Source organism: Thalassophryne amazonica, chromosome 8 (genome assembly GCF_902500255.1).
Source record: "Thalassophryne amazonica chromosome 8, fThaAma1.1, whole genome shotgun sequence".
Classification (NCBI taxonomy): domain Eukaryota; kingdom Metazoa; phylum Chordata; class Actinopteri; order Batrachoidiformes; family Batrachoididae; genus Thalassophryne; species Thalassophryne amazonica.
In genome coordinates, this window is record NC_047110.1 from 84,760,734 (window position 1) to 84,784,125 (window position 23,392).

At 40.8% G+C, this 23,392-nt stretch overlaps 1 protein-coding gene across 2 annotated transcripts in view; it reads left to right on the forward strand.

Annotated features, from left to right (window-relative positions):
* Positions 1-440: 440 nt before the first annotated feature.
* The window catches only part of hrasa (HRas proto-oncogene, GTPase a), a 54,239-nt gene continuing 31,287 nt past the window's right edge, over positions 441-23,392 (forward strand). Inside the window, exon 1 of one of the 2 annotated variants that reach the window (XM_034176863.1) lies at positions 441-553. The gene's annotated coding sequence lies outside the window, so the exon portion shown is untranslated. Of the gene's footprint in view, positions 699-23,392 lie in introns of both variants that reach the window. The other variant, XM_034176861.1, reaches the window with a different exon arrangement.

Here is a 23,392-nt window from a genome sequence, read left to right on the forward strand (position 1 = left end):
TATATATATATATATATATATATATATATATATATATATATATATATATATATATATATATATAATTGGAGTAGAAAATTCTCAATAACCGAGTGAAAAAGGAGACTAGTGAGGGAAACCACCTTTCAGCTCCAGTATTCCTTCTGCCTTCTGGCAAACATACAGCTGAAATTTTCACATCTTTATCTGGCAGCGTTACATACCACTGCGACACGTGCATGCGGTCTCATAACGTAAATTAACGCTATTAACATTGATAAATTTGATGTAACACTGTAATAAGCCGATTTATCGGTAGCGGCTATATTTTCGATCGTGTATGAACGCATCAGTTGCGTTCAGGGCACCTGGGGCGGGTCTATGTTTGGTAGAGCTGGGCGTGGGCTCAGCAGCACTTCTCATCCTCTGTCTCTCTCTCTCTCTTTCTCTTTCTCTCTCTCTCTCTCTTTCTCTCTCTGTCTCTGGAAGCACATTGTTCAACGCGGGCTCGGAGATCCAATGAACGCTTTGGTTCATTTAACGGACAACGTAACCTTCTCCGGACGAGAATAAGGTGCAAATACCCGCAGAACGACAATATTTTTGTTTTCTTCAAACCGGCTCTGACAGGCAGCAGAATTTTTTTTTTTTTTTTTATTTTGTTTTTTCCTCACCAGTGGGAATCGTCGTTGTTGTAGCTAATTAGACGTCTGCTCGGTGTAAGTATGCTGTGCACATTCCTGTCGGTACCGTACGGACTGTCTGCTCTAATGATGTGCAGCCCCTATAAAACAATACGTTAGATAAGTGTCAAATTCCACGTTATTCACGATGTGTGATACTTGAATTTTTTTTCACCGATGTTTTTTTAGAGCTTACATTTGATTTTAGACCATTAGCCTTTAGGTTTGGTGCTAAAACTTGTTCAGGAATATAGATTCCACCCTCATTTCAAATGACTTTTTAAAATGTATATTGGCATATGGCTATGGTGTGTAAATAATCTCGTGTTGTGTTACCAGTGTAGAAAGAGACGTTAGGGTGACGCCCCGTCAAAAGTCAGTGCATCACTGCGGAAGTAAGATTCCATTACAAGGCATTTATTTAGAAAGCTGACTTTGAATTTTGACTTTTCGAGCTGTGTGTCCAGCTGAACTTGGGGGGAGGGAGGGTGTGTGTCACTGATTGACTAGGGTTAGTGGAGCCTAGGTGGTACTAGAGTAGGACCAGTGATCCAACGTGTCCCTCAGCAAGACTGTCAACCCCAGAATTGCTCAACCTTGGGGTACATTGACCCTACATGCACATGAGAAGATTTGCAGAAAGATCTACAGCTAATCAGTTTAATTCCCAGGAAGCGCCTTGAGGCAGAATTGTTGTGATTTGGCACTACATAAATAAAACAGTAAGTTTGATGGCTGCTCCCTCGTTTTTTTCAGTTGGGGTCCCCACAGCAGATTCAAGGTAGATCTGCATGTTGACTTGGCACAAGTTTTACACCGGATGCCCTTATTGACGCAACTCCACATTGCATGGAGAAATGTGGCAAGGGGGTGGGGTTTGAACCAGGAACCTTCCACACTGAAACCAAGCAGGTTCACATGGCAAGATAATTATGCCGTTTTCGGACCCGATCTTCCCCTTCCGACAATCTGCTCCAGCGGTGGCACCAGGCGCATTTCGTTTAAAGAGTGGAGATCAACGTTAGCTTCAGTTTCATTTGTTCCTCTTTCGTCCCTTTTGCGCTCTTGATTCAAAGGCTATACAGTGATGGGAAAAGTCAAAAGCTCATTCATTGACATTTTCTCGACGAATTGTGATTTTTTTTTTTTTTTTTTTTACTTTTTCCCTTCGTTCAGGAATCATCGTTGCTGTGTGATTGGGCCATTAAGGACAACCGGAGTATCGTGATTGCTCTAAAGATAATCTTATCAAACATTCTTGCCATGAGTGGTGTGTTAAGAGCGCTGTTGTCTGCTCGGATTGACATCAGGACAGCTCAGACTACAAATCGTGGATCTTCAACTTGTTGGATTGTCTTGGCCCAATGTCGCAGCATGTGTGGTGTCCACAAACGAGCACAAATGAGCACACAGCCTGTTGAATGTGATGTGTAGCCAATCAGAAAGCCAGGTGACAGACGCACTGAGCGGAATCCAAAATCAAAACGGGCTGTTATGTGTGCACCAGAAGTCCGGGTGGTCACGCTGTCTCCACTCCTTTAACCAACGCATTTTTCTTTTTCTAGCATTTTTTTCTCTGTTAGAAATAGTCCACAAACTATCTCCGCTGCTTCTTCCTTGTCCACCATTTGTGTTTACTCCGAAGTCACGTTTAATCTCGACAGGTTTTGCAAGATTTCCTGTCTGACCTGTGAATGTTCGTGTTTGAAATCTGTTCACGAGTGGTATGTTGCCTTTACAGTATGGCTGTACACCACACACTGTACAACCAAAACTGTTAGCGCTATAATTTTTTATCTCCATGTGTGTGGTCTCTCAGGTATTGGAAACCTACAGACAATTTGAAAATCTTGCCATGTGAACAAGGTATAACCACTTGGCCACCACCCCCGCTGCTACATAAATAAAATAAACTTAAAAAATTGAATTGAAAAAATGTAACCATGGTAGGGAGCAGGGCTTGTACGTATGTTGGACTGCAACTCTTGTGATCGTTTTGACCATTGGGGTTTTTACGTAATTATTGTATGGCCTTGCCTTACAATATAAAGCGCCTTGGGGCAACTGTTTGTTGTGATTTGGCGCTGTATAAATAAATTGATTGATTGAATTGATTGATCTATGTTTGTTTCTTACTTCAAGATTTGACTGAACTATTTCCAGCAGTGGGGACTTTAAACCGGGTTGTTGGGGATGTAGAGAGATACATGCCATGGGCCGTTCTGGAAGTATCTTACCAACCAAACAGATGGGGCCTTTTATTGGCTGCCCACATTAAAATAAAAAACATTATCTTTACTATATACCCCCCAAAATACAGTGGTTTAGTGACTGTATTTTGCCAGTGATACTGGGATACTGTTTCCTGCATTGTATGAATCAGAAATATTCCGGGGTGGACCTAGACCATATTCGAATTCTGCTACTATGCAAGACTATGGAAGTGTGCAAAACTGTGGTCTTGAAGCAAAAGTATTGTTCAAATCTATCCATTTTCTATACCTGCTTACTCCAGTTAGGGGTCATGTGGATGGTGGGACTGGATCCTATCCCAGCAGTCGTAAGGCGTGAAGTGGGGTACCCCCTGGACAGGATGCCAGTCTATCGCAGGGCCACAAGTTTCCAATTCACCTAACATGCATGTTTTTATGGGGCAGGGTGGATGTCGGAGCGAGTCAGGGCACCCGGAAGGAACCCACGCAAACACGGGGAGAACATGCAAACGCCACACACAAAGGCCCCAGGTGGGAATCAAACCTACGACCTTCTTGCTGTGAGGCAACAGTGCTAACCATTAGCTACCATGCTGCTCCAAATTGTTCAAATTTCAGATGTATTTCAGGAACATCAAACCCTAACCCTTAAAGTTACTGTCTTTCAAATTTAGAGGCGTTTCTTAGCAGAAATTGAATATAGCGTTTATAAGTGTATAATTACCTGCACAACAAATCTATTTGTTTTCATCACAGACTTGACAAACTCTCCATGACACCATCCATATCTTTTCTATAGGGTTTTCTATAGAAGAACTGCTTTAAAGTCCAAACATTGGTGCCTGGGGTATTGCCATGTTGGCAGCGCTTACTCTGCCTACGTCAATACCAACCCATATTTGGATATAGAGGTGGAGTGTGGGTGAGACCTTACATGATGTAGGTGGGACAAATGAAGCCCAAACACTCCCCTATCTTAAGAGCTACAGAACCAGCTAAGTTAATAGGCTAACCTTGGTTCATCCATTCATCCATCTGAATTTTATACCTGCTTACTCCAGTTAAGGGTCACAGGGGACTGGAGCCTGGCCCAATAGTCATAGGCTGCAAGGCATGGTACATTCACACCCGAATGCACACCCACGGACAATTTAAAGTTTCCAGTTCACCTTGCCTGCATGTCTTTGGATGTGGGAGGAAGCCAGTGCACCCGGAGGGAACCCACTCAAACATGGGGAGATCATGCAAAGTCCACACAGAAAGGCCCCAGGTGGGAAGCAATCCAACCTTCTTGCTGTGAAGCAACAGTGATGACCACTAAGCCACCTTGCTGCCCTAACCTTAGTTCAAGGGTTTATTAAAGTGTATTTTTGGGGGCTAGGAAGTGGCAATTAATGTGGGCATTAAAAATTATGACCTGCTTATTTCCTCAGTCATTGCGGATTAACTGCTTGGAATGTCATTAAGCTGTCGATAGCTGCTAAAAGTGTTCACACCGTTAGCATCCAAAAATAAATAAGACGAAAATTGCACTTGACAGAAATACTGGAGCACAGATGACTTTGATGATCCGTTAGGAGAATTAACCACACAACAAGCCATATTAGCACAGATATTCTCTTTATTATCACAAGAGAAGGCTAAGGAGTATGAATCCCTGTCACTAAAGAAGCAAAAATGTGAAGATAAACTCAATCTTGATGACTGGTGATGGTATAATGCAGTTTGCAACTTCACCAGTTTGCCCTGGTTGGCATACTGAACAAATGGGTCGATAGATGAGGCCACATCCTGCAGGTTGATAACATGATAATTCATAAATGGGCTGGTTAGGTGATGCTGGATTGATGATGGATTAGTTGTTGGTATTTGAAAGAGGCAGAACGTTTCTTTGCTAAACCAGAGAAATTAATCATTATTTTATGGTTGTTTAGCAGCAGTTATGTTGTACAACGTAAAATTCAAATAACACAAGTCTGCAGAACCTTGCTGGAAGGATTTTGTATGACACGTCTTCATTCTCTCTCTGTCTCTCTCAACATATAGTTGAAGTTTTGTGTCACTTGAGATGAGCTTGTTTGTCATTTTCTTTCATTGAGGTCTGATGGCCACCAAGGCTGCTTGTCGTCCACATACTGTATGTCAACTATTTAGATGATTAATCATTTTAAATCATTTAAAAGGAAAATATAACCATATGATGAGATCCAGATTGATGATGATGATCACTCAGTCATAAAATGTTTGTAAGAACTTGATTAAATACAATCCAGTATTTTTGTGGTGACATCCAATTGAAATTATGTTGATTTGCACATGAAAAAAGCTATGTATATGTTTTGAGATGTCTAAAGGTTTTGTACTGTAGCCATTCCATTGAATATGGTGCATCCTGTTATATGCCATCAGGGCACTCCATATGTCACTATAAGAACCGTTAAAGGTCATATTTTATCCAGTCTGTCACACATGCGCAGTCAACATGCTTCAGTATTTGAGGTAGTTTCAAAGAATATTTGGGAAAATTTTGAAGAGATGCCACCAAATTATTATTATTATTATTATTATTATTATTAGTAGTAGTAGTAGCTTGTTTTTAAAAATGTCTTTGTATATGACATGCTAGTTTTTGTAGTGGTACCCTCACATGATGGACCCAAGCTAAAAAACTAATCAAGTGTTTAAGCATATCTCAAGCTATATAGAGAGCATCCAGAAAGTATTCATAGTGCTTCACTTTTTCCAGATTTCGTTATGTTACAGCCTTATTCCATAATGGAGTAAATTAATTTTTTACCTCAAAATTCTACTCACAACACCCCATAATGACAACATGAAAAACATTTTTGTTTTGTTTGTTTGTTTGTTTGTTTTGCAAATTTGTTAAAAATAATAAAACTAAGAAATCACATGCACATAAGTATATCAGGCCTGTATGGTAGTGTGGCCAGATGGAAGTTACTCCTTACTATGAGGCACATGGCAGCCCACCTGCAGTTTGCCAAAAGGTACCTGAAGATCTCAGACCATGAGAAACAAAATTCTCTGGTCTGATGAGACAAAGATTGAACTCTTTGGTGTGAATGCCAGGCACCATGTTTGGAGGAACCCAGGCACCATCCCTACAGTGAAGCATGGTGGTGGCAGCATCATGCTGTGGGGATGTTTTTCAGTGGCAGGAACTGGGAGACTAGTCAGGATTGAGGGAAAGATGAATGCAGCAATGTACAGAGACATCCAGGATGAAAACCTGCTCCAGAGTGCTCTTGGCCTCAGACTGGGTGATGGTTCATTTATCAGCAGGAAAATGACCCTAAGAACACAGTCAAGATATCAAAGGAGTGGCTTCGGAACAACTCTGTGAATGTTCTTCAGTGGCCCAGCCAGAGCCCAGACCTGAATCCGGTTGAACATAGCTGGAGAGATCTGAAAATGGCTGTGCACCGACGCTCCCCATCCAACCTGATGGAGCTTGAGAGGTGCTACAAAGTGAAATGGGCAAAACTGCCCAAAGATAGGTGTGCCGTGCTTGTAGCAACATATTCAAGAAGGCTTGAGGCTGTAATTGCTGCCAAAGGTGCATCAAGAAAATCTTGGGCAAAGGGTGTGAATATGTATGTACATGTGATTTCTTAGTTTGTTTATATATATATATATATATATATATATATATATATATATACACTCAACAAAAATATAAACGCAACACTTTTGGTTTTGCGCCCATTTTGTATGAGATGAACTCAAAGATCTAAAACTTTTTCCACATACACAATATCACCATTTCCCTCAAATGTTGTTCACAAACCAGTCTAAATCTGTGATAGTGAGCACTTCTCCTTTGCTGAGATAATCAATCAATCAATCAACTTTTTTCTTATATAGCGCCAAATCACAACAAACAGTTGCCCCAAGGCGCTCCATATTGTAAGGCAAGGCCATACAATAAGCTGTTAGCTGTTTTACAACTACCCTCTCAAGAATCTTTGAGAGAAAAGGAAGGTTGGAAATTGGCCTATAATTAGCTAAGATAGCTGGGTCAAGTGATGGCTTTTTAAGTAATGGTTTAATTACTGCCACCTTAAAGGCCTGTGGTACATAACCAACTAACAAAGATAGATTGATCATATTTAAGATTGAAGCATTAAATAATGGTAGGACTTCCTTGAGCAGCCTGGCAGGAATGGGGTCCAATAAATATGCCGATGGTTTGGACGAAGCAACCAATGAAAATAACTCAGACAGAACAACCGGAGAGAAAGAGTCTAACCAAATACCGGCATCACTGAAAGCATCCAAAGATAACGATACATCTTTGGGATGGTTATGAGTAATTTTTTCTCTAATAGTCAAAATTTTGTTAGCAAAGAAAGTCATGAAGTCATTACTAGTTAAAGTTAATGGAATACTCAGCTCAATAGAGCTCTGACTCTTTGTCAGCCTAGCTACAGTGCTGAAAAGAAACCTGAGGTTATTCTTATTTTCTTCAATTAGTGATGAGTAGAAAGATGTCCTAGCTTTACGGAGGGCTTTTTTATAGAGCAACAAACTCTTTTTTCAGGCTAAGTGAAGATCTTCTAAATTAGTGAGACGCCATTTCCTCTCCAACTTACGGGTTATCTGCTTTAAGCTACGAGTTTGTGAGTTATACCACGGAGTCAGACACTTCTGATTTAAAGCTCTCTTTTTCAGAGGAGCTACAGCATCCAAAGTTGTCTTCAAAGAGGATGTAAAACTATTGACGAGATACTCTAACTCCCTTACAGAGTTTAGGTAGCTACTCTGCTCTGTGTTGGTATATGACATTAGAGAACATAACGAAGGAATCATATCCTTAATCCATCCCACCTCACAGGTGTGCCATACCAAGATGCTGATTAGACACCATGATTAGTGCACAGGTGTGCCTTAGACTGTCCACAATAAAAGGCCACTCTGAAAGGTGCAGTTTTGTTTTATTGGGGGGGATACCAGTCAGTATCTGGTGTGACCACCATTTGCCTCATGCAGTGCAACACATCTCCTTTGCATAGAGTTGATCAGGTTGTCAATTGTGGCCTGAGGAATGTTGGTCCACTCCTCTTCAATGGCTGTGCGAAGTTGCTGGATATTGGCAGGAACTGGTACACGCTGTCGTATACACCGGTCCAGAGCATCCCAAACATGCTCAATGGGTGACATGTCCGGTGAGTATGCCGGCCATGCAAGAACTGGGACATTTTCAGCTTCCAAGAATTCTGTACAGATCCTTGCAACATGGGGCCGTGCATTATCCTGCTGCAACATGAGGTGATGTTCTTGGATGTATGGCACAACAGTGGGCCTCAGGATCTCGTCACGGTATCTCTGTGCATTCTAAATGCCATCAATAAAATGCACCTGTGTTCTTCGTCCATAACAGATGCCTGCCCATACCATAACCCCACCGCCACCATGGGCCACTCGATCCACAACATTGACATCAGAAAACCGCTCACCCACACGACGCCACACACGCTGTCTGCCATCTGCCCTGGACAGTGTGAACCGGGATTCATCCGTGAAGAGAACACCTCTCCAACGTGCCAAACGCCAGCGAATGTGAGCATTTGCCCACTCAAGTCGGTTACGACGACGAACTGGAGTCAGGTCGAGACCCCGATGAGGATGACGAGCATGCAGATGAGCTTCCCTGAGAAGGTTTCTGACAGTTTGTGCAGAAATTCTTTGGTTATGCAAACCGATTGTTTCAGCAGCTGTCCTAGTGGCTGGTGTCAGACGATCTTGGAGGTGAACATGCTGGATGTGGAGGTCCTGGGCTGGTGTGGTTACACGTGGTCTGCGGTTGTGAGGCTGGTTGGATGTACTGCCAAATTCTCTGAAACGCCTTTGAAGACGGCTTATGGTAGAGAAATGAACATTCAATACACGAGCAACAGCTCTGGTTGACATTCCTGCTGTCAGCATGCCAATTGCACGCTCCCTCAAATCTTGCGACATCTGTGGCATTGTGCTGTGATAAAACTGCACCTTTCAGAGTGGCCTTTTATTGTGGGCAGTCTAAGGCACACCTGTGCACTAATCATGGTGTCTAATCAGCATCTTGATATGGCACACCTGTGAGGTGGGATGGATTATCTCAGCAAAGGAGAAGTGCTCACTATCACAGATTTAGACTGGTTTGTGAACAATATTTGAGGGAAATGGTGATATTGTGTATGTGGAAAAAGTTTTAGATCTTTGAGTTCATCTCATACAAAATGGGAGCAAAACCAAAAGTGTTGCATTTATATTTTTGTTGAGTGTATATATAAATCATGTTATTATGGGGTGTGTGAGCAAAATTTTGAGGGAAAATCTTAATTACTGTATTTTGGAATAAAGCTGTAACGTAACAAATTGTGGAAAAAGTGAAGCGCCGTGAATACTTTCCAGATGCACGGTGTTGTGTTAACATTGCAATAACAATAATAGCTACAATTTTATTTATATAAGAGATTTCAAAAGTCAAGAGATTTCAAAGTGCTCATCATAATGAAATATCAAAACACAGCATACATAAAACCAAATTAAAATCCACCATACACTGTAACTAATTATAGGCAACAGAAAATAAATATGCTTTAAGATGTGCCATAAGCAAATCAACTGAAGCGGACTTTCTCATATTAAGTGGTAAACGTCTATGCTCTTGTCTCGCCACACCTTCCTCTGACATAAAGTAAGAGGGATTACTCCAGAAATGTATCAAAACATAAAGGTAACCAAACATAATGGGGGAAGATGACGACCACTCCAAGGTGATCCTCAGGGAAACATTGAGCAGTGTAATGCCTCAATTTGGCTCACTTTCAATTCAGTAAGTGCAGCCTTGCTACTAATATAGTCACTGTAAGTAATGTTTGTCTTTCCATGCCAGAAGGAAGCGCTTGCAAGTCACTGTGGGACATGCAGTAGCAGAATGAAATAACATGGGAAATATAAAGGATATACATATATTTTTTAGAAGAGACTGGTGGCCTGTCCAGGGTGGACCTGTGCATCTTGCACAGTGACTGCTGGAATAGTCTCTACCCCCAGTAACTTTTAAAGGACATGTCGCACTGAAATTAAAACAATTTAGATTTAAGCTGTTAGTGGCCATCTGATGATCCACCGGGATTACTTTGTGCACTTCCGTGACCAGTTTCAAAGTATACGGCATTCGCAGCAAACAGCTACGGAGACTTCTGAAAACAAAGTACTCGTGAAAGTACTTGTTCCGACAGGTGACGTAGTTACTAGAAGCGTCCCAGCATGCTCTTCAATGAGCAGAGGCACAGAATAATTCCAGAGTTTACACAAGTGTGATGTTGTGTTATGACAACTCGTTTTTAAGTGATACCTGTTCGTTTTGATGCAGTCACTGTAAAAGCAGCAGCTGGGAGAAGGTTTTGTGCACCTGCAGCAATTAGTCATAAATGCAGCCTGTTAAAAACGCTAGTAGTTGCTGTATATAACTGTGAAAAATCTAATAAATATATATCTGTGTCATCACAGAAACATTCCGCGTTCATTAAGTGGCAATAAACAGCTGACATGCAGGTTAAAACAGTGTAACAGCCGGTTTAACCCGCATGTCAGCAGTTTTTTTCGTTAATGGATTACTCAACATTAATTCTCTTAAAAAGTTCCATACAGAGATTGACAGTTTTATGACATTTGAGAGAGTCTACAAGCTTAATCATGAGTATATATTGTTCAAATTCAGCCAGAGGTCTGTCTAAATTGGGGATTAAAACAGCTGCTGCACGTGCGCACACACACACAGACACACCACATCCACAGACTCTCTCAAAGTAAATAGCTCCGTTGAAAAGAACACAAAGCAAAAGATGAAAAAAATTCACATTCCACTCACCCAGTGTAAAGATTTCCAAATTAGTCCACAACAAAAACAAGCCCCCACGCACCCATCACGCACGCATGATTGCAGTTGCGATCGCCAGCCATGGAACGGTCACTCGTCCACACTCGGATCCACAGCTAAAGATCATTGTCAAGTTCCACTCAGCCAGAGAATAATGTCCATGTTCACTCGCTCTCAGGTTCCGATTGCAGCTCTGCCTTCAACTTAACTTCTGTCAGGATCGTAGCACATTAGATAGTCCATTAGCTCCTGAAAATAGCATCTTCTGAGTTTTTCCAATACGAGACATACTTCTGCATCTTCTCCAAGCATGTCGGCAGCAGTAAACCAGCAGCTGTGGCACAAACAGCAGCATCATGACACTTTAAGTTCTCTGAAAAAGTTAAGAGTTTCGGGGTGAAGTGTGTCGTCTCCTCTGTAAATCCGAGCCACTGCTTTCAAAGAAAAGCTCTGAAGCTTCGTTATCAGACAGAACCGCATTCGTTTTGCTCTGTCTGTGTCTGTCTGGGAAGTTTGTGTTTTGCTCTTAACTACATCACACGCAGAGAAATGCAGAGTGAGACGTTTTTCGGACATGCACCGTTTTCCTTGCTTTGGAAGAGGAATAAAAACATCAGAAACCACTAATTATGAGCACATGTGCGCAGGGAGACTTACAATCATGAGTACTTTGATGTTGTGTTGCTAACTGGGACATTAAAACACACGTGACATGTCCTTTAACTGAAATAAGTCTATTCACAAAATGGATGGATGATGGAAATATTTTAGACCACAATTGCAGCATTCAGAGTACTGTTTGATATGGAACAGATGAAGATGAGGGTTATAATATGTAGCAGGAACAGTTTACCTATTAAAACACTTCAGTTTAACAAGCACCGGTCATGGATCACTGAGCCACTGCAGGAAGGCTGCGTGTGACTGCAAAGAGTTTGACACGTTCTGACAGGTTGAGGTTATCTGTAAGTGTAGTTCAGGGTCACACGCCTGTCTGAGTGCTTGTGAGAACACGTCAGTTTTACTTTGGCTGCTGACTTACGTCAGACTCCATTCAAATTTTATGACATTTGCGTAGCAACTAATTACATATTTCTGATGGTTTTTTTTTATTTAGAATGAATCTATTAATTTTATCAAAGCAGTTGTTAGTACCCATGCCATCTTTGAAATATTAGAAGGCGATGTCTTCAAATATCACGTTTAATTGTATTAAAAAAAGGGAATTATTTTTTAAGAATTATTATGTTTCTATATGTTGACTAATCGGGTCAGCATTGACAAACCGTCACTGGTAGGGCAGTCAGCTTCATAGCAGTCATTGAGCTTTAGCAAAACTACTTGATAAACCTCACTGCCTCACTGACAACAGCTTTTCACCACATTCTCAGAATGCATGAACATGTAATAAACTAAAAACTAAAACATAATTAAAAGGTAAAACCCTCAATTCCTCCATCCAACACTTTGTCCATTTCAAACATTAAATAGTTCTGCATGCATCTGTGTAAATGAGTCACCAGTTACTTAAACCACACCTGAAGATGCCGGACTCCAAGTGACCTTTTCGTTTCGGCGCTGGGTCAGTCCTGTTAGCTTGGTGTGCAGTTATGTATTGGATGCAGAGGCAGATATGGAAAGGCCAGCTGACCTCCACAGAAAGACCTACCAGCTAGAAGAATCACAATGTCGACACTGGATACTAAATGCCTCAAAACTCATTAGTGATGCATTTTTGAAAACAGAAGAATACATGAGTCTGTGTCAGTTTGTAACCCCCTCTGCACAAAACCTACCTAACATTCAGTCAGTTCTCCTGGGACACAAAATTTTTAATTGTTGAGGCCTATTCTGTGTATGCTAATTACAGCTCATGATTTGACATGATCCTGGATCACCCAGTTCTTCAAAACAGTTGCTGGATTGGTTGCCACAGCAGCAAGTCTGGAAGGACAAACCTACTTGGGAGTTTTGTTTTGTTACCTCTGCGTTTTTGCCCCTGTGTGTTTGTTTGTTTTTGAACAGGCTGGAGCCCACAATTTTGCATATATCATTATGAAAGTTTTACTGAAGATTCATATCCTGATAGGCAACAACTGCTTCAGTTTTCAAGGTCAGAGGTCAAAGTCAGGAAAAATCTTGGAAAATTAGAAACATCCCTGTCTTTAACATTGAACGAAGATTCAAAAATTCATAACTCTGTGAAAAAAGATCAAATTTCATTCATATTTGACAGCGTTATGTGGGATGGTATCCTTTGTCGACTGAGTTTGATCCAGATCTGATCCAGATTACAGATTTTGTAGCCATTTAAATTTAACATTGAAAACCCCATTTAATGTATGTTTTACATTATATCTTTAATAAACATGCCTCAATCACACTCATATTTGAAAGTGAGGTGCAGACTGGCACTCACTATCACCTGATAATGTTTGTGGACATTTGAATTTAACATTGAAAAGCCCATTTGGTGTACATTTTGCATTATAGCTCAATCAAAAGTGCCTCAATCACTTTCATAGTTTTGTTATAGATTTATCTACATTACCAAAATTGGATGGAGGTTCCAATTTTATTTTTGTCTATCTTCCAGTTATCAGTTGGAAACCAAGGGCCAAAAATTGTGCATAGGAGAGATAACAATGTTCTGTGAAAATTATCTGAAAAAGAATTCAGAAACCAGTGTGACTAAAAGAGTGGGTGAAGGGAATACTGAAAGAAGGAGTGAGCGTGTTAACACATAGAAATTCAGTTTTTAGATTTTGTATATTATAGATGTGTGTTGGTAAGTGTGGAAATGCAAGAAAATTTTAGATGTGAGAAGGTGGACCAATGATTGAATGAAATTGTGAATGAGATTGTTAATTATGTAAATTGTAGAATTATTAATTATGTAAATTGTAGAAAGGCCCAACCAAGAGCAAAAGTTGTGAATTAGCTGTAGCTTTAAACTCTTTGTGCATCACATCAGTTGCAAACACTGCTTGCTCTATGTCTGATTTCATTATCTCTGTCAAATAAACAAATAAATGAAAAGAAAAAAAAACCTGACAACACCACAAAAAACTTTGATACAAGTGCATGAACAAAATACATACTCCATTTGATCAGATCTATTTTAGCTTATGAAAAAGCCACTTCTAACAGGACATTGACCCTGAAAATTTTTTCCAAGGTAAAATTTAAACTAGTGTTGGTGGAGGTTTGCACTCCACAAGTGCGGTGCTCTAGTTTTTTTTTCCATAAATTTGGCTCAACCTTGGCTGTGCTGTTCTCACAGGAGGTTCCTGTTGTGATTGATGGATTGGACTCATTACTGTGAGAGAGGTACTGCTTCAGTCTGGAGGGAATATATAATTATATTACTCACTCACTCATCTTCAACCGCTTACTCCAATTAAGGGTCGCGGGGAGCTGGAGCCTATCCCAGCAGTCATAGGGTGTGAAGCATGGTACATCCTGGGCAGGGTGACACACATAGACATTATATACGTAGACGCCTCATGACTTGCTGCAATGTAATCCAGTGTCGACGCCATATTGGATGAGTCTCTTCATAGTAGGCTAGCACCAGAGTCAATGGAAAGTGAGCAAATATGCCGGTATTTTGTGCTGCTTACCGTTGCAGTAACCGGCGCAGTATTGAAACCAGATCACATGGGATTACCTTTCACAAGATTGAACAATAATTTTGGTTATTTCACAATTTGTAATAATATATGTATATATCGCGGACATGAACGAGCGAAGCTCTTCAGCATCTCACCATGTCATTTCCAATTTGTGGCTTCGTCTACCATCGGTTTGTGGCTTTTTATGGCAATGCTGTCCAGTTTGTGGCTTTTTCCCCACTGGGCAGATTTGTTTGTGCCATTTCCAGTTTGTGCCTTTGTCTACCATAGAGTGAGCTCTGCGCGCTGCTGTGCGGCGCTTTGGTCATATTGTGTCATCGTAACAAACGGTACTTACGTGTAACATTATTACAGCAGGAACTGGTACTTTCTGTCAATAGTTGTATTTCCATCCAACTAGTATTGCAACTAAAGTGAATTTTTGTTAATGCGGCAAAAGGAAGAGCGCATTTGTGCACATTTCCATCCACTTGTTATGCGCTTTTGTTTCACGGCAAAATCAAAATGTGCGTTAAAATAGTTGGATGAAAACACCGCTACTACTCTTGGGGGGTGGGGTTCTTTAATTCCTTGTCATGGCTGAAGGAATGCGGCATTTTTAAAGAATCCCTCTGTTTTGTGCATTTCTCAGCCTGAACCAGAGAATGCCAGTGTTTTGTTCCACAACAAGAAAATTAACTCATTTTAAAAGTTGAAAGAGTCACAGCACCTCATTCATTCATGCCAGAGTTCACCACAGACATCAGTCGACTCTTCATGCAATGAAAATAAATCCCATGATCCACAAGGCAAAAACAAAATAAAATTTAAAAAAAATGTTAAATTAATCTGTTGGGCCTCTGTGTGGAGGGCCGCGGCCAGCTCATTAGTATTTATGTGCACCACCTGCCAAACAAAGGGCTTCTGCCAACGGCAGAGGTGGAAAACTCTGGCTTCAGAAAGTAAAAGCCCTACCATATATTGCTTCAACCTGTGCACCTAAAACAGGTGATCTCAATAATTAGCTCATCCACCTACCTGAAGAGTTGAACTACTTACAATCAGCTGGTTAATCAGGAAGATTGAACAAATATGTGGTTGGACTTTTACTTTCTGAAGCCGGAGTTCTCCACCTCTGGCCGGTGTTGGAAACGCAAACCAAGACTGACTTAACTGTTCCAATATGTATCATACCGCGCAGTACCAACCCGAACCACTTGGTGGAAACAGAGCTGTCAGCATATGCTGGCTAAATCATCATGGTGTGACATCTGCATAACTTATTACATGTACGCTAGCGTATGCCAGCATTTTTAATACGGCCGACGTACGCTGGCTAAATCATCAAGGTGTGACAGGGCCTTTACGTGATATTATTGTGAATCATCATCTCACAAAATTCTTCATACAGTAGGGTGAAATTAATTTTTATATATACGAGGTCTATTAGAAAAGTATCCGACCTTATTATTTTTTTCAAAAACCATATGGATTTGAATCATGTGTGATTACATCAGACATGCTTGAACCCTCGTGGGCATGCGAGAGTTTTTTCACGCCTGTCGGTTACATCATTCGCCTGTGGGCAGTCTTTGAGTGAGGAGTCGCCCACCCTCTCGTCGATTTTTTTCATTGTTTAGGAATGGCTCAGACTGCTGCTTTGTTTGATCAAAATTTTTTCAAAACTGTAAGGCACAACTGAGTGGACACCATTCGATAAATTCATCTGGTTTTCGGTAAAAATTTTATCGGCTGATGAGAGATTTTGGTCTGTAACTGTCGCTTGAAGGACGGCCCACGGCGCCTGACGTCGATCTGCGCTTCGAGGCGGCAGTGTCTCGCCGTTTCAAGTTGAAAACTTCCACATTTCAGGCTCTGTTAACCCAGTAAGTCGTCAGAGAACAGAGAACTTTCAGAAGAAGCCGGCATGAGGAGTTTATTCGGACATTCCATTGTTAACGGACATTTTGTAATGAAAGAACGTGCGGGCAGAGTCGCATGTCGGGCCGGACCCGACTGCGGGGGGTCGCGACAGGAAAAACACCTCCGTTGGAAACCTTAACGGGCAAGTTGGAACATGCCCAAGCTGTTAAACAATTTCTCAGTTACTCACTTGTTGAAAGCCATCAAAAGCCGCCTGAATTTTACAAATGGTTTTCAACACGGAGGTGTTTATACTGTCGCTGCACACACAGATTCCCTAAATCAGTTCTCAAAGTCCATGCAATAAATTTTTTGTTATTATTATTATTATTATTATTATTATTATTATTATTATTGACCGGTGTTATCCAAAGTTGTTTTGGTATGGTGTGTGAGTCCAGACTGTAATTATCAATGTCCATTATTCATTGTTGTTATCATACATATACACAGAGTTCACTTGGCTTTCAATAAATAGATAAAATCCCTACAGATGTATGCGTGTGAAATGAGGCAGTGATATTTTGAGAAATCTTGCATGCTGCCAGCCACTCGGTTCAGAGAACGGCAAAGTACACAGTCACATTTCAATCACCGAATGGACCATGTCCAGTTGTTTTCTGGCTGTCTGCATTGTTGTCGTGATACAGTAGACATGATGTCAAATTCTGTATTAGACTCCTTGAGCAGAATCTAAGGAACAGAAGCTTCCATGAGTCCGGTCACTGGCAAAAATATACACAGTTGTTGCATGATCCTTTGAAAGTGGCTGCCAGTGACAACCACAAGAACAAAATCCCTCAGAAAACAACAGCCAGAAATTGTTAGGAATTTGGGCTTTGTTGTTCAAGGCTCAAAATTAAACTTTGATACTAACACACATACTCTACGTAGAAATGTATTATTTGGGTTATTTTTCGAAAGCGCATCAAAAAAAAAATCTAATTATTTCTTCAAATTATGCAGTCACAAATCATGTGTCCTTCCACTCAAATACAAATATTGTTTAATTTCAGCTTTTGTTGTTGATTTACAAGGGTCTGAATGGTCATGCATCCACCTAGCTTGCAGAAATGTCAATCTTTATGTGCCTTCTTGTGCCCTGTGGTCTCAGGACAGAGGGTTAAGAAGTCATCAGGCTTTACACCCCTATTCCACAGAGCGACATTGTACTGTGGGAGGTGATGGTCTAGTGGTTAAGGTGTTGGGCTTGAGTCCAGAAGATCATTGGTTCAAATCCCCGCCTGACTGGAAAATCACTAAGGGCCCTTGGGCAAGGCCTTTAATTCCCTATTGCTCCTGGTGTGTAGTGAGCACCTTGTATGGCAGCACCCTGACATCGGGGTGAATGTGAGGCATTATTGTAAAGCGCTTTGAGCGTCTGATACAGATGGAAAAGCGCTATATAAATGCAGTCCATTTTACTGTGATTGCCCATGATCCAAAAATTGCAAAAATGAGTTGAAGCGGCTTAATCCGGCTTGCCTCCTAATAGGCTGCCTTATCAAGTGCAGGCCTGGCAATTGGCTGGCTTATAAAGTGCGGACCTATCAACCGCCCAGAAATGAAAGTAAGGAGCTCCGCCCTTGGCCAGAACCGCAGCAAATGCTGCTTCTGCTCATGTTTTTACCCTGATGGAGCACAGTCAAACAAGTTTCAAGCTGTACTCACAAGAAATACCCCATTAAAAGACTTTCAAATATTTCTTGAAGCTGTTACGACTATGAACATCCAGAAGTTACCATACACTCGGGACAATTTGGCGAATCGGGATGGAATTTTTGAACAGTTTGAAAATTTGACCCCAATTTCAAAATTGGTGCTGATGATGGCTGTAACTACTATGCATACACAGTAAAATCACCAGTGTTAAAATAACACTGCCAGTGCACATCAGTGCACATATGGTCCCACTCTGGCCAGAGTGGAACCATATGTGCACTGGCAGTGTTAATTTAACACAGTTAGTGTTCGTTTTACACTGGTGATTTTACTGTGTACCAGGTTTGTTCAAGACTGACAAAGATGGATCAAGAAGTTACTGTGATGCTTCACAGCAAGCCCCTATTTGCTATTCAGGATTAAACAAAGGAACGGCTCTCTGTGGAATAGGCCCATTAGAGCCTTAACATATGCTTCTATTTTATGGAGAAATTTGCCACTTAATATTAGAAAGTCCCCTTCAGTTGATTTTTCATAGTGCTTTATGTTTTGAAACATTTCTGGAGTGATCCCTGTTACTTTATGCCAGAGGAAGAACAACATTTTGTTCCCTGTGTTGATGTTGTTGAGGTGAGATGAGATCATATAACATATAATCTGACAGCCCCTTTAGATTGTCTAAATTAATCCAAAGCATTTGTTTCGATGGCACAAACGGAGGGAAAGCACTTGGCAGAATTTGCAGCTTTACAACACTGAATAAGATGTGCATCAGCCTCACATACTGTTTGGCTATGTGGACTCAGTTGGTGCACTTAAAACTATATCAAGGAATCATGGATCGTAATTTGAGACAATTGCAAATTTGTCTTTGAGTATTCTTATGTAATGTGAACACTTCCATTGTCCTAGCCTGTTTAATCCACTTCCGTAGCGAAGGCCAATAAAAGTAGTCTTTTGAAGGCTGTTCAGCCTTGTTCTGAAGAGCTTGTAAAAGTTCTGAAGGCTACAATCACCGTAGGTAGTGCTGTGCTTCCCTAGACAGTTGAGGACAGTCTAAGATGTCAGTTTTGACATTGAAAGGGCAGATGGACTGCATGGCAGAATGAGGAGCTTTCTGACTCTGAACAGCCATGCCAGTTTTGCTGGATGCATCTATGGGTGATTCTTAGACTACGGGCACTTATTATGTCCTTTGATCATATTGTATGAAAAACAGAAAAAAGGGGAAATTTCACACTTTTATAGTTATCTTTACAATGAAACTGTGTTAAGAAATTGGTTCTAGTAGTTTATGATGACTTTTTCCACCTTTTTTCAGCATCATTATATGCAAATATTGCCGTTTTGTGCTTGTCCCACACCCAGACTTTTGATCTTCAATGATAAAAATGAATGATAAAGAAATGTTTTTTCTAATGTTTTAAAATATCTCTGAATAAAATATCAGTAAAATAATCAAAACATAATTGGGGTATTCACTGTCATACAACTGTTGTGATTTTTTTAAACAAAATGTAGTTGTCCCACACTATTGCCGTAATTTCCACCACAACACTGTAATGTCCCTAAACAGTTTGTATGAAAGATTGTTTGGGTAGTTTCTATGGAGATAAACAGTGACATCAGAGCACATGTATATAGCGCCAAATCACAACAAACAGTTGCCCCAAGGCGCTTTATATTTTAAGGCAATGGTGTGGTGGAAATTACATTTAAAAGGCCAATAGTGCCTGTAGTTAAAGAATCACCCCTATATTTAAAATTCCATGCTAGTGTTGAACTTTAATCACGGTATTTCTTCCGTAGCTGGATACAAAACATTAATAAAAATAACAATATGATCACTATAACAAGGAAAATGCGCGACCTGTCCAAAGGTATACTTATGACACATGACACTTTCTTTGAGTCAATAGCATCTAGAATTTAGTGCCATTAGTGGTGAGGTAATTTTGTGTCCCTTCATATTTTTGCTTCTTTTGTGACAAAGATCATTGATGCCATGGCATCTCCTGTGATAAGCAATATGTATGTGTATTATTAGCGTGGTGATGGTCTAGTGGTTAAAGCGTTGGGCTTGAGACCAGAGGATCCTCGGTTCACATCCCAGCCCGACCGGAAAATCACTAAGGGCCCTTGGGCAAGGTCCTTAATCCCCCAGTTGCTCCCGGTGTGTAGTAACTAGTGAGTACCTTGTATGGCACACCCTCACATCGGGGTGAATGTCAGGCATTATTTGTAAAGCGCTATGTGCGTCTGATGCATTACAATCATATCAAAGCCAATACAATGTATATGTTTGACAGTTTAACAGCTCTACCATGAATAAAAAAAACACCTTCAATCCAAGCTGTCCTTGATTTTTATTTATTTTTAATTACATAAACATATTTTTATATGGCTTATCAAAGACACTTTGTGCAGAATTGTAGTACTAAAACTAGAACATTCTTAATGTAATTGATTGAACAACAGTTTAGTTGGTAAGATATAATCGTCAGCATCATTTTGTTGTTGTGGACCCTGACTCGAAAGCGGTGGGGGGGGGCATTCCTATCCCTTACCTTTGGTTACACACCTGCACAGTCTGTGTGAGCTGAAGGAAATCAGACATGACAGAAAGAAAAAGAAAGTGCTATTTGTATTGCCCTTAACAAGGGTATACACATGCCACCATCCCATCATCCACCATATCTCCTTGTTGGGCTACTGTATCAAAATTATGGTGCATCATGGAGGCCTTGATATATGATTCTAAGCTTATGAAAACACATAATTTCAGTTTCATTCTAAACTCATAAAAACACATAACTTACTGTTGCTGGTAATTTGTGTTAATAAACACACCCTAAATCCTACATACTGTAGCGTTAAGGACATGTAATTTCATTCATACCACAACTGAATACTAGTCACCAAACAGCATTTAGATGCATGCCTTTCTGAGCTGGTTCGACAGGGGTTGTGTGACCACTGTCTGGAATATGTCACAGCTGTGAACTGGATTAGTCTCTGTATTCATCGACTTTATGAGTGAGAATTGTCTCAAGTCATCACTTGTGTTTCATTGGCAACAACAGGCTTCAGTCATCACTTACGTTTGGATGCCATTTCGGAGAATGATGTCTTTGGAGTGTGGCAGGGTGCGGTGGGCTGTGGAGGCTGTACGTTGGGTCTCGGAGTCTCAGTATTCCTCCTTGATACCTCCCTGGAGAGGGTCTCCTTACCATCATCACTCCATTAAAAATCTATTATCTCTTCAGTGGGCTTGTGGCTGTGCCAGTATGGATTCTGTAACCAATTAAGCACTTTAATGGAGGGAGAATGCATGTTGGAAAAGATAGCTGCTCTTCTGCCTCCTTTCATTCACTGAGTGTTGAAATGATTAAGTTATTTTCCACTTTAAAAGGATTAATAGAAAAATTAAAGTAGTAAAGAGCTGTTTTTTGAATCCTTGTCAAAAGCCTTCAAGCTGGATTCAATGGACCTGCAGGGGGATGCTTGCATTGATACATTTCCATTTATTTATTTATTTTATTAATACCTTTATGGCTCACATGTTTATGTATTTATTCAGGTGTGGATAATTCTTAGATTTTTAGAGATGATCTGCATTCAGTATTTATTGACTTATATATTCACTCTCTGTGACAAATAGTTGCTATGGAGCATTTTGGGCCTTGTGCTTTCTAATGATTGCCCCTCTCTTTTGTTATGATTCAATATGACCACTCTCTCCCTCATTGTTGGCTGTGCCTTTGGCATTTAGTAAAACTAGCCCTCACCCTCCCTCCCTCCCTCCCTTGGAGCCTCTCTTTTCCCATCATCCCTCGCTGCTCTGTACTCCCACCCTCCACAAACCGTCGTGTAAGATTATCCTCTTGGTCCAGGCAGGGATCTAGGATTTCAAAACGAACTGTAATTTCCCAGAGTGGAGGTGGTGAGCCATAAATAACAGTGAACATGGACATCTTATATAGCGCTGCATGGTTAAAAAAACACAGCAAACATGCAAAGATTTTGGGGTTGGGGGGCATCCTAAGAAAGCATTAGGTCACCTGTCTCAGTGCATGTGAACAGTGGAAGCAAAAGCTTTTCTGTGTGATAGTGCCTTCTCCATTTGCACTGAAAACTATGCACCTTTTTTGTAACATTTGGAGCATAATGTGGGAATAGACGACTGTATCATTTCTCATATCCTGCTCATTTCCCAAAATTGGCTGTCATGAGACAAAGCTGTATTAATCTTATCTTGTCCCATTTACTGATGGAAACATTTAGGAATTATGTATTACCGTAATTCTTTGATTAAACGCCCAGGCCTTTGGTTTTTCAAACCGTGCTCAGGCCCGCCGCCTAAACAAGGTAGGCCTTTTTTTTAAGGCCAGCAATTATTAGCAAAATGCTAGTTGCTGCCTGCACTGTAATATGGTGTTACGTTTCACACATATCCGTAAGTGTAACGAACCAAAGACAAACGCTTTAGATCACAGCCGTCTGCATTGCTGCGAACCCTAGCTCTGTAGCCTGAGGTGCACCTCACAAATGATGGAGACCCCAAGGGCTGTGATTGTTCACTTTTCCGGTTTCACTCCCTCCTCTCCCATTAGAATTAAAAGTTTTTGTAGTGCGCACACCGATTACATTCAGATCATGGATCAAATACAGGAACATCTGGTAGAAAAGTCCACAAATATGACCAACTTGACAGCACGGAGTGGAAAAACTACAAAGATACTCAAATGACCCGCAATTCGTGGAGGGAAGTTGCACGTACCAGTAACGTTGGTTTGGAGGTTGTTGATTGGATAAAGAAGTGGAGCTCTCACATTGCTCCCCTGAGTGTTCCTGCAGTAAATTGCTTTACAAACCCACCAACATGATAGAGAACTTTGAAAGGGTCACAAAAGGGTTTTTAACTTTTGCAAATTTCTTAAAAATAAAAAATTAAGAAATCACGTGGACGTAAGTATTCACACCCTTTGCTCAGTACTTTGTTGATGCATCTTTGGCAGCAGTTACATCCTCAGGTCTTCTTGAATATGATACCACTAGCTTGTCGCACCTATCTTTGGGCAGTTTTGCCCATTCCTCTTTGCAGCACCTCTCAAACTCCATCAGGTTGGATGGGGAGCATCTGTACACAGTCATTTTCAGATCTCTCCAGTGATGTTCAACCAGATTCAGGTCTGTGCTCTGGCTGGGCCACTCAAGGACATTCACAGAGTTGTCTTAAAGCCACTCCTTTGATACCTTGGCTGTTAGCTTAGGGTCATTGTCCTGCTGAAAAAATGAACCATCACCCCAGTCTGAAGCCAAGAGTGCTCCGGAGCAGGTTTTCATCCAGGATGTCTCTGTACATTGCTGCATTTATCTTTCCATCAATCCTGACTAGTCTCCCAGTGCCTGCTGCTGAAAAAACATCCC